The sequence below is a fragment of the Festucalex cinctus genome, chromosome 7 (genome assembly GCF_051991245.1).
Source record: "Festucalex cinctus isolate MCC-2025b chromosome 7, RoL_Fcin_1.0, whole genome shotgun sequence".
NCBI classification, from domain to species: domain Eukaryota; kingdom Metazoa; phylum Chordata; class Actinopteri; order Syngnathiformes; family Syngnathidae; genus Festucalex; species Festucalex cinctus.
In genome coordinates, this window is record NC_135417.1 from 14,189,528 (window position 1) to 14,201,084 (window position 11,557).

The following is an 11,557-nucleotide window of genomic DNA, read 5'->3' on the forward strand; positions in this document are numbered from 1 at the left end:
TCTGGGCAGTAGGCAGGGGACACCCTGGACTGGTTGCCAACCAATCGCAGGGCAACTAATTTACATGTTTCTTTAAAAAAAAAAAAAAAAAGCCTTACTATACATGGTCGTTTAAAAAAAAAAACGCCTTACTATACATGGTCGTTTAAAAAAAAAAAAAAAAAAAAACGGCTTACTATACATGGTCGTTTTAAAAAAACAAAAAAAAACAAAAAAAAACACCTTACTATACATGGGCGTTTAAAAAAAAACGCCTTACTATACATGGTCGTTTAAAAAAAACAAAAACAAAAAAACGCCTTACTATACATGGTCGTTTAAAAAAAAAAATAAAAAAAAAACGGCTTACTATACGTGGTCGTTTAAAAAAAAAAACGCCTTACTATACATGGTCGTTTAAAAAAAAAGAAACGCCTTACTATACATGGCCGTTTAAAAAAAACCCCAAAAAAAACGCCTTACTATACATGGTCGTTTTAAAAAAACAAAAAAAACAAAAAAAAACACCTTACTATACATGGGCGTTTAAAAAAAAACGGCTTACTATACATGGTCGTTTAAAAAAAAAACAAAAAAAAAAACGCCTTACTATACATGGTCGTTTAAAAAAAAAACAAAAAAAAACGCCTTACTATACATGGCCGTTTAAAAAAAAACAAAAAAGAAACGCCTTACTAAACATGGTCGTTTAAAAAAAAAAAAATGCCTTACTATACATGGTCGTTTAAAAAAAACAAAAAAAACAAAAACGGCTTACTATACATGGTCGTTTAAAAAAAAAAACGCCTTACTATACATGGTCGTTTAAAAAAAAAAAAAAAAACGCCTTACTATACATGGTCGTTTTAAAAAAACAAAAAAAACAAAAAAAAACACCTTACTATACATGGGCGTTTAAAAAAAACGGCTTACTATACATGGTCGTTTAAAAAAAAAAAAAAAAAAAACGCCTTACTATACATGGTCGTTTAGAAAAAAACAAAAAAAAACGCCTTACTATACATGGCCGTTTAAAAAAACAAAAAAACAAAACGCCTTACTATACATGGTCTTTTAAAAAAAAACAAAAAAAAAACGCCTTACTATACATGGTCGTTTAAAAAAAAAAAAAAAAAACCAAACGCCTGACTATACATGGCCGTTTAAAAAAAAAAAAAAATGCCTTACTATACATGGTCGTTTAAAAAAAAAAAAAAAAAAAAAACGCCTTACTAAACATGGTCGTTTAAAAAAAAAAAAGCCTTACGATACATGGTCCATCCATCCATCCATCCATTTTCTTGACCGCTTATTCCTCACAAGGGTCGCGGGGGCTGCTGGCGCCTATCTCAGCTGGCTCTGTGCAGTAGGCAGGGGACACCCTGGAACATGAAAACTCCACCCAGGAAGGTCCGAGCCTGGACTCGAACCGGAGACCTCAGAACTGCGAAGCAGACGTGCTAACCACTCGACTACCGTGCCGCCCTTACTATACATGGTCGTTTAAAAAAAAACAAAAAAAAACACCTTACTAATTTACATGTTTCTTTAAAAAAAAAAAAAAAGCCTTACTATACATGGTCGTTTTAAAAAAACAAAAAAAACAAAAAAAAACACCTTACTATACATGGTCGTTTAAAAAAACAAAACAAAAAACGCCTTACTATACATGGTCGTTTAAAAAAAAAAAAAAAAAAAAAAACGGCTTACTATACATGGTCGTTTAAAAAAAAAAAACAAAAAAAAAACGGCTTACTATACATGGTCGTTTTAAAAAAACAAAAAAAACAAAAAAAAACACCTTACTATACATGGTCGTTTAAAAAAAAACAAAAAACAAAAACGCCTTACTATACATGGCCGTTTAAAAAAAAGAAACGCCTTACTATACATGGTCGTTTAAAAAAAACAAAAAAAAACGCCTTACTATACATGGTCGTTTAAAAAAACAAAAACAAAAAAAAACGCCTTACTATACATGGTCGTTTAAAAAAAAAAACGCCTTACTATACATGGCCGTTTAAAAAAAAAAACCAAAAAAACGCCTTACTATACATGGCCGTTTAAAAAAAAAACAAAAAAAAAACGCCTTACTATACATGGTCGTTTTAAAAAAAAAAAAAAAACAAAAAAAAACACCTTACTATACATGGCCGTTTAAAAAAAAAGAAACGCCTTACTATACATGGCCGTTTAAAAAAAAAAAAAAAAAAAACGCATTACTATACATGGTCATTTTAAAAAAACAAAAAAAAACAAAAAAAAACACCTTACTATACATGGGCGTTTAAAAAAAAACGGCTTACTATACATGGTCGTTTAAAAAAAAAACAAAAAAAAACGCCTTACTATACATGGTCGTTTAAAAAAACAAAAAAACAAAACGCCTTACTATACATGGTCGTTTAAAAAAAAAAAAAAAAAAAAAAAACGGCTTACTATACATGGTCGTTTAAAAAAACAAAAAAAACAAAAACGGCTTACTATACATGGTCGTTTTAAAAAAACAAAAAAAACAAAAAAAACACCTTACTATACATGGGCGTTTAAAAAAAAAACGCCTTACTATACATGGTCGTTTAAAAAAAACACAAAAAAAAAACGCCTTACTATACATGGCCGTTTAAAAAAAAAGAAACGCCTTACTATACATGGTCGTTTAAAAAAAAACAAAAAAAAACGCCTTACTATACATGGTCGTTTAAAAAAAAACCCGCCTTACTATACATGGCCGTTTAAAAAAAAACAAAAAAAAAACGCCTTACTATACATGGTCGTTTAAAAAAAAACAAAAAAAAACGCCTTCCTATACATGGTCGTTTAAAAAAAAAACGCCTTACTATACATGGTCGTTTAAAAAAAAAAAAAAAAAAAAAAAACACCTTACTATACATGGTCGTTTAAAAAAACAAAAAAACAAAACGCCTTACTATACATGGTCGTTTAAAAAAAAAACAAAAAAAAACGCCTTACTATACATGGTCGTTTAAAAAAAAAAAAAAAAAAAAAAAACGGCTTACTATACATGGTCGTTTTAAAAAAAACAAAAAAACAAAAACGGCTTACTATACATGGTCGTTTTAAAAAAACAAAAAAAACAAAAAAAAACACCTTACTATACATGGGCGTTTAAAAAAAAACGCCTTACTATACATGGTCGTTTAAAAAAAAACAAAAAACAAAAACGCCTTACTATACATGGCCGTTTAAAAAAAAAGAAACGCCTTACTATACATGGTCGTTTAAAAAAAAACAAAAAAAAAACGCCTTACTATACATGGTCGTTTAAAAAAAAAACGCCTTACTATACATGGCCGTTTAAAAAAAAAAACCAAAAAAACGCCTTACTATACATGGTCGTTTTAAAAAAACAAAAAAAACAAAAAAAAACACCTTACTATACATGGCCGTTTAAAAAAAAAGAAACGCCTTACTATACATGGCCGTTTAAAAAAAAAAAAAAAAAAAACGCATTACTATACATGGTCATTTTAAAAAAACAAAAAAAAACAAAAAAAAACACCTTACTACACCTTACATGGGCGTTTAAAAAAAAAAACGGCTTACTATACATGGTCGTTTAAAAAAAAAACAAAAAAAAAAACGCCTTACTATACATGGTCGTTTAAAAAAACAAAAAAACAAAACGCCTTACTATACATGGTCGTTTAAAAAAAAAAAAAAAAAAAAACGCCTTACTATACATGGTCGTTTAAAAAAAAAAAAAAACAAAAAAAAAACGCCTGACTATGCATCCATCCATCCTTCCATTTTCTTGACCGCTTATTCCTCACAAGGGTCGCGGGGGCTGCTGGCGCCTATCTCAGCTGGCTCTGTGCAGTAGGCAGGGGACACCCTGGAACATGAAAACTCCACCCAGGAAGGTCCGAGCCTGGACTCGAACCAGAGACCACAGAACTGCGAAGCGGACGTGCTAACCACTCGACTACCGTGCCGCCCTGACTATACATGGCCGTTTAAAAAAAAAGGCCTTACTATACATGGTCGTTTTAAAAAAAAAAACGCCTTACTGTACATGGTCGTTTAAAAAAAAACAAAAAAAAAACAAACGCCTGACTATACATGGCCGTTTAAAAAAAAACGTTTAAAAAAAAAAAAAAATGCCTTACTATACATGGTCGTTTTAAGAAAAAAAAAAGAAAAAAAAACGCCTTACTATACATGGTCGTTTAAAAAAAAACAAAAAAAAAACAAACGCCTGACTATACATGGCCGTTTAAAAAAAAACGTTTAAAAAAAAAAAAAATGCCTTATGGTCGTTTTAAGAAAAAAAAAAGAAAAAAAAACGCCTTACTAAACATGGTCGTTTAAAAAAAAAAAAAAGCCTTACGATACATGGTCCATCCATCCATTTTCTTGACCGCTTATTCCTCACAAGGGTCGCGGGGGCTGCTGGCGCCTATCTCAGCTGGCTCTGTGCAGTAGGCAGGGGACACCCTGGAACATGAAAACTCCACCCAGGAAGGTCCGAGCCTGGACTTGAACCAGAGACCTCAGAACTGCGAAGCAGACGTGCTAACCACTCGACTACCGTGCCGCCCTAACTATACATGGCCGTTTAAAAAAAAAAGGCCTTACTATACATGGTCGTTTTAAAATTTTTTAAAAAAAAACGCCTTACGAAACATGGTTGTTTAAAAAAAAAAAAAAAGCCTTACTATACATGGTCGTTAAAAAAAAAAAAAAAACGCCTTCCTATACATGGTCGTTTTAAAAAAAAAAAACGCCTTACTATACATGGCCGTTTTAAAAAAACAAAAAAAACAAAAAAAAACACCTTACTATACATGGGCGTTTAAAAAAAAACGCCTTACTATACATGGTCGTTTAAAAAAACAAAAAAACTAAACGCCTTACTATACATGGTCATTTAAAAAAAACAAAACAAAAAAAAAAACGCCTTACTATACATGGCCGTTTAAAAAAAAAAAGAAACGCCTTACTATACATGGTCGTTTAAAAAAAAACAAAAAAAAAACGCCTTACTATACATGGCCGTATAGTATGTTTAAAAAAACAAAACAAAAAAAAAACGGCTTACTATACATGGTCGTTTAAAAAAAAAAAAAAAAAAAAAACGGCTTACTATACATGGTCGTTTTAAAAAAACAAAAAAACAAACAAAAAAACACCTTACTATACATGGTCGTTTAAAAAAAAAACGCCTTACTATACATGGTCGTTTAAAAAAACAAAACAAAAAAAAAACGGCTTACTATACATGGTCGTTTAAAAAAAAAAAAAAAAAAAAAACGGCTTACTATACATGGTCGTTTTAAAAAAACAAAAAAAACAAAAAAAAACACCTTACTATACATGGTCGTTTAAAAAAAAAACAAAAAAAAAAACGCCTTACTATACATGGCCGTTTAAAAAAAAAGAAACGCCTTACTATACATGGTCGTTTAAAAAAAAACAAAAAAAAACGCCTTACTATAAAACAAAAAAAACAAAAAAAAACACCTTACTATACATGGTCGTTTAAAAAAAAAAACACAAAAAAAAACGGCTTACTATACATGGTCGTTTAAAAAAAAAACGCCTTACTATACATGGTCGTTTAAAAAAAAAAAAAAAAACGCCTTCCTATACATGGTCGTTTAAAAAAAACCCGCCTTACTATACATGGTCGTTTAAAAAAAACAAAAAAAACAAAAAAAAACACCTTACTATACATGGCCGTTTAAAAAAAACCCCAAAAAAACGCCTTACTATACATGGTCGTTTTAAAAAAACAAAAAAAACAAAAAAAAACACCTTACTATACATGGGCGTTTAAAAAAAAACGGCTTACTATACATGGTCGTTTAAAAAAAAAACAAAAAAAAACCGCCTTACTATACATGGTCGTTTAAAAAAACAAAAAAACTAAACGCCTTACTATACATGGTCATTTAAAAAAAAAAAAAAAAAAAAAAAAAACGCCTTACTATACATGGCCGTTTAAAAAAAAAGAAACGCCTTACTATACATGGTCGTTTAAAAAAAAACAAAAAAAAACGCCTTACTATACATGGTCGTTTAAAAAAACAAAACAAAAAAAAAACGGCTTACTATACATGGTCGTTTAAAAAAAAAAAAAAAAAAAAACGGCTTACTATACATGGTCGTTTTAAAAAAACAAAAAAAACAAAAAAAAAACACCTTACTATACATGGTCGTTTAAAAAAAAAACAAAAAAAAACGCCTTACTATACATGGTCGTTTAAAAAAACAAAACAAAAAAAAAACGGCTTACTATACATGGTCGTTTAAAAAAACAAAACAAAAAAAAAACGGCTTACTATACATGGTCGTTTTAAAAAAACAAAAAAAACAAAAAAAAACACCTTACTATACATGGCCGTTTAAAAAAAACCCCAAAAAAACGCCTTACTATACATGGTCGTTTTAAAAAAACAAAAAAAACAAAAAAAAACACCTTACTATACATGGGCGTTTAAAAAAAAACGGCTTACTATACATGGTCGTTTAAAAAAAAAACAAAAAAAAAAACGCCTTACTATACATGGTCGTTTAAAAAAAAATAAAATAAACGCCTTACTATACATGGCCGTTTAAAAAAACAAAAAAACTAAACGCCTTACTATACATGGTCATTTAAAAAAAAAAACAAAAAAAAAAAACGCCTTACTATACATGGCCGTTTAAAAAAACAAAACAAAAAAAAAACGGCTTACTATACATGGTCGTTTAAAAAAAAACAAAAAAAAAACGGCTTACTATACATGGTCGTTTTAAAAAAACAAAAAAAACAAAAAAAAACACCTTACTATACATGGTCGTTTAAAAAAAAAACAAAAAAAAACGCCTTACTATACATGGTCGTTTAAAAAAACAAAACAAAAAAAGAACGGCTTACTATACATGGTCGTTTAAAAAAAAACAAAAACGGCTTACTATACATGGTCGTTTTAAAAAAACAAAAAAAACAAAAAAAAACACCTTACTATACATGGTCGTTTAAAAAAAAAACAAAAAAAAAAACGCCTTACTATACATGGCCGTTTAAAAAAAAAGAAACGCCTTACTATACATGGTCGTTTAAAAAAAAACAAAAAAAAACGCCTTACTATACATGGTCGTTTAAAAAACAAACAAACAAAAAAACGGCTTACTATACATGGTCGTTTAAAAAAAAAACGCCTTACTATACATGGTCGTTTAAAAAAAAAAAAAAAAACGCCTTCCTATACATGGTCGTTTAAAAAAACCCCGCCTTACTATACATGGTCGTTTTAAAAAAACAAAAAAAACAAAAAAAAACACCTTACTATACATGGCCGTTTAAAAAAACCCCCAAAAAAACGCCTTACTATACATGGTCGTTTTAAAAAAACAAAAAAAACAAAAAAAACCACCTTACTATACATGGGCGTTTAAAAAAAAACGGCTTACTATACATGGTCGTTTAAAAAAAAAACAAAAAAAAAACGCCTTACTATACATGGTCGTTTAAAAAAAAAAAAAAAAAACGCCTTACTATACATGGCCGTTTAAAAAAAAACAAAAAAGAAACGCCTTACTAAACATGGTCGTTTAAAAAAAAAAAAATGCCTTACGATACATGGTCGTTTAAAAAAACAAACAAAAAAAAAACGCCTGACTATACATCCATCCATCCATTTTCTTGACCGCTTATTCCTCACAAGGGTCGCGGGGGCTGCTGGCGCCTATCTCAGCTGGCTCTGTGCAGTAGGCAGGGGACACCCTGGAACATGAAAACTCCACCCAGGAAGGTCCGAGCCTGGACTCGAACCGGAGACCTCAGAACTGCGAAGCAGACGTGCTTACCACTCGTCTACCGTGCCGCCCTTACTATACATGGTCGTTTAAAAAAAAAAAAAAAAAAAAAAACGCCTTACGAAACATGGTTGTTTAAAAAAAAAAAAAAAAGCCTTACTATACATGGTCGTTTAAAAAAAAAAACGCCTTACTATACATGGTCGTTTTAAAAAAACAAAAAAAACAAAAAAAAACACCTTACTATACATGGGCGTTTAAAAAAACCCGCCTTACTATACATGGTCGTTTAAAAAAACAAAAAAACAAAACGCCTTACTATACATGGCCGTTTTAAAAAAACAAAAAAAACAAAAAAAAACGCCTTACTATACATGGTCGTTTAAAAAAAAACAAAAACAAAAAACGGCTTACTATACATGGTCGTTTAAAAAAAACAAAACAAAAAAAACGGCTTACTATACATGGTCGTTTTAAAAAAACAAAAAAAACAAAAAAAAAACACCTTACTATACATGGTCGTTTAAAAAAAAAAAAAAAAAAAAACGCCTTACTATACATGGCCGTTTAAAAAAAAAGAAACGCCTTACTATACATGGTCGTTTAAAAAAAAAAAAAACGCCTTACTATACATGGTCGTTTAAAAAAAAACAAAAAAAAACGCCTTACTATACATGGCCGTTTAAAAAAAACCCAAAAAAACCGCCTTACTATACATGGTCGTTTTAAAAAAACAAAAAAAAACAAAAAAAAACACCTTACTATACATGGCCGTTTAAAAAAACCCCAAAAAAAACGCCTTACTATACATGGTCGTTTTAAAAAAACAAAAAAAACAAAAAAAAACACCTTACTATACATGGGCGTTTAAAAAAAAACGGCTTACTATACATGGTCGTTTAAAAAAAATAAAAAATAAAACGCCTTACTATACATGGTCATTTAAAAAAAACCAAAAAAAAACGCCTTACTATACATGGCCGTTTAAAAAAAAACAAAAAAGAAACGCCTTACTAAACATGGTCGTTTAAAAAAAAAAAAATGCCTTACGATACATGGTCGTTTAAAAAACAAAACAAAAAAAAAACGCCTGACTATACATCCATCCATCCATTTTCTTGACCGCTTATTCCTCACAAGGGTCGCGGGGGCTGCTGGCGCCTATCTCAGCTGGCTCTGTGCAGTAGGCAGGGGACACCCTGGAACATGAAAACTCCACCCAGGAAGGTCCGAGCCTGGACTCGAACCGGAGACCTCAGAACTGCGAAGCGGACGCGCTTACCACTCGTCTACCGTGCCGCCCTTACTATACATGGTCGTTTTAAATTTTTTTTTAAAAAAAACGCCTTACGAAACGTTTAAAAAAAAAAAAGCCTTACTATACATGGTCGTTTAAAAAAAACAAAAAAAACAAAAAAAAACACCTTACTATACATGGGCGTTTAAAAAACCCCGCCTTACTATACATGGTCGTTTAAAAAAACAAAAAAACAAAACGCCTTACTATACATGGTCGTTTAAAAAAAACAAAACAAAAAAAAACGGCTTACTATACATGGTCGTTTAAAAAAAAACAAAAAACAAAAACGGCTTACTATACATGGTCGTTTTAAAAAAACAAAAAAAACAAAAAAAAACACCTTACTATACATGGGCGTTTAAAAAAAAACGCCTTACTATACATGGCCATTTAAAAAAAAAAAAAAAAAAAAAACGCCTTACTATACATGGTCGTTTTAAAAAAAAAACGCCTTACAATACATGGACGTTTAAAAAAAAAAAAAAACGCCTTACTCTACATGGCCGTTTAAAAAAAAAGAAACGCCTTACTATACATGGTCGTTTAAAAAAAAAAAACGCCTTACAATACATGGTCGTTTAAAAAAAACAAAAAACGCCTTACTATACATTGCCGTTTAAAAAAAAAGAAACGCCTTACTATACATGGTCGTTTAAAAAAAAACAAAAAAAAAAAACGGCTTACTATACATGGTCGTTTAAAAAAAAAAACGCCTTACTATACATGGTCGTTTTAAAAAAAAACAAAAAAAAACGCCTTACTATACATGGTCGTTTAAAAAAAACAAAAAAAACGCCTTACTATACATGGTCGTTTAAAAAAAAACAAAAAAAAAAAACGCCTTACTATACATGGCCGTTTAAAAAAAAAGAAACGCCTTACTATACATGGTCGTTTAAAAAAAAAAAAAAAAAACGCCTTACTATACATGGCTGTTTAAAAAAAAAGAAACGCCTTACTATACATGGTCGTTTAAAAAAAAAAAAAAAAAAAGAAACGCCTTACGATACATGGTCGTTTAAAAAAAAAACAAAAAAAAAACGCCTGACTATACATCCATCCATCCATTTTCTTGACCGCTTATTCCTCACAAGGGTCGCGGGGACTGCTGGCGCCTATCTCAGCTGGCTCTGTGCAGTAGGCAGGGGACACCCTGGAACATGAAAACTCCACCCAGGAAGGTCCGAGCCTGGACTCGAACCGGAGACCTCAGAACTGGGAAGCGGACGTGCTAACCACTCGACTACCGTGCCGCCCTAACTATACATGGCCGTTTAAAAAAAAAGGCCTTACTATACATGGTCGTTTTTTAAAAAAAAGAAATAAAAAAAAACGCCTTACGTTTAAAAAAAAAAAAAAATGCCTTACTATACATGGTCGTTTAAAAAAACAAAAAAACAAAAACGCCTTACTATACATGGTTGTTTAAAAAAAAAAAACAAACCTTACTATACATGGTCGTTTAAAAAAAAAAAAAAAAAGCCTTACTATACATGGTCGTTTAAAAAAAAAAATGCCTTAATATACATGGTCGTTTAAAAAAAAAAAAAAAAAAATGGCTTACGATACATGGCCGTTTTTAAAAAAAAAAAAAAAAAAAAAAACAACGCCTTTCTATACATGGTCGTTTAAAGAAAAAAGAAAAAAAACGCCTTACTATACATGGTCGTTAAAAAAAAAAAAAAAAACGACTTACTATACATTGCCGTTTAAAAAAAAAAACGCCTTAATATACATGGTCGTTTAAAAAAAAAAAAAAAAAAAATGGCTTACGATACATGGCCGTTTTTTAAAAAACAAACAAAAAAAAAAACGCCTTTCTATACATGGTCGTTAAAAAAAAAAAAAAACGACTTACTATACATGGTCGTTTAAAAAAAAAACAAAAAAAAAACAAACAAAAAAAACGCCTGACTATACATCCATCCATCCATTTTCTTGACCGCTTATTCCTCACAAGGGTCGCGGGGGCTGCTGGCGCCTATCTCAGCTGGTTCTGTGCAGTAGGCAGGGGACACCCTGGAACATGAAAACTCCACCCAGGAAGGTCCGAGCCTGGACTCGAACCGGAGACCTTAGAACTGGGAAGCGGACGTGCTAACCACTCGACTACCGTGCCGCCCTGACTATACATGGTCGTTTAAAAAAAAAAACGCCTTACTATACATGGTCGTTTTAAAAAAAAAACGCCTTACTATACATGGTCGTTTAAAAAACAAAACAAAAACAAAACTATACATGGTCGTTTAAAAAAAAAAATGCCTTACTATACATGGTCGTTTAAAAAAAAAAAAAACGCCTTACTATACATGGCCGTTTAAAAAAAAAACAAAAAAAAAACGCCTTACTATACATGGTCGTTTAAAAAAAAAACGCCTTACTATACATGGTCGTTTTAAGAAAACCCCCCCAAAAAACCCGCCTTACTAAACATGGTCGTTTTAAAAAAAAAAAGCCTTACATGGTCGTTTAAAAAAAAAAAAACACAAAAAAAAAAACGCCTGACTATACATC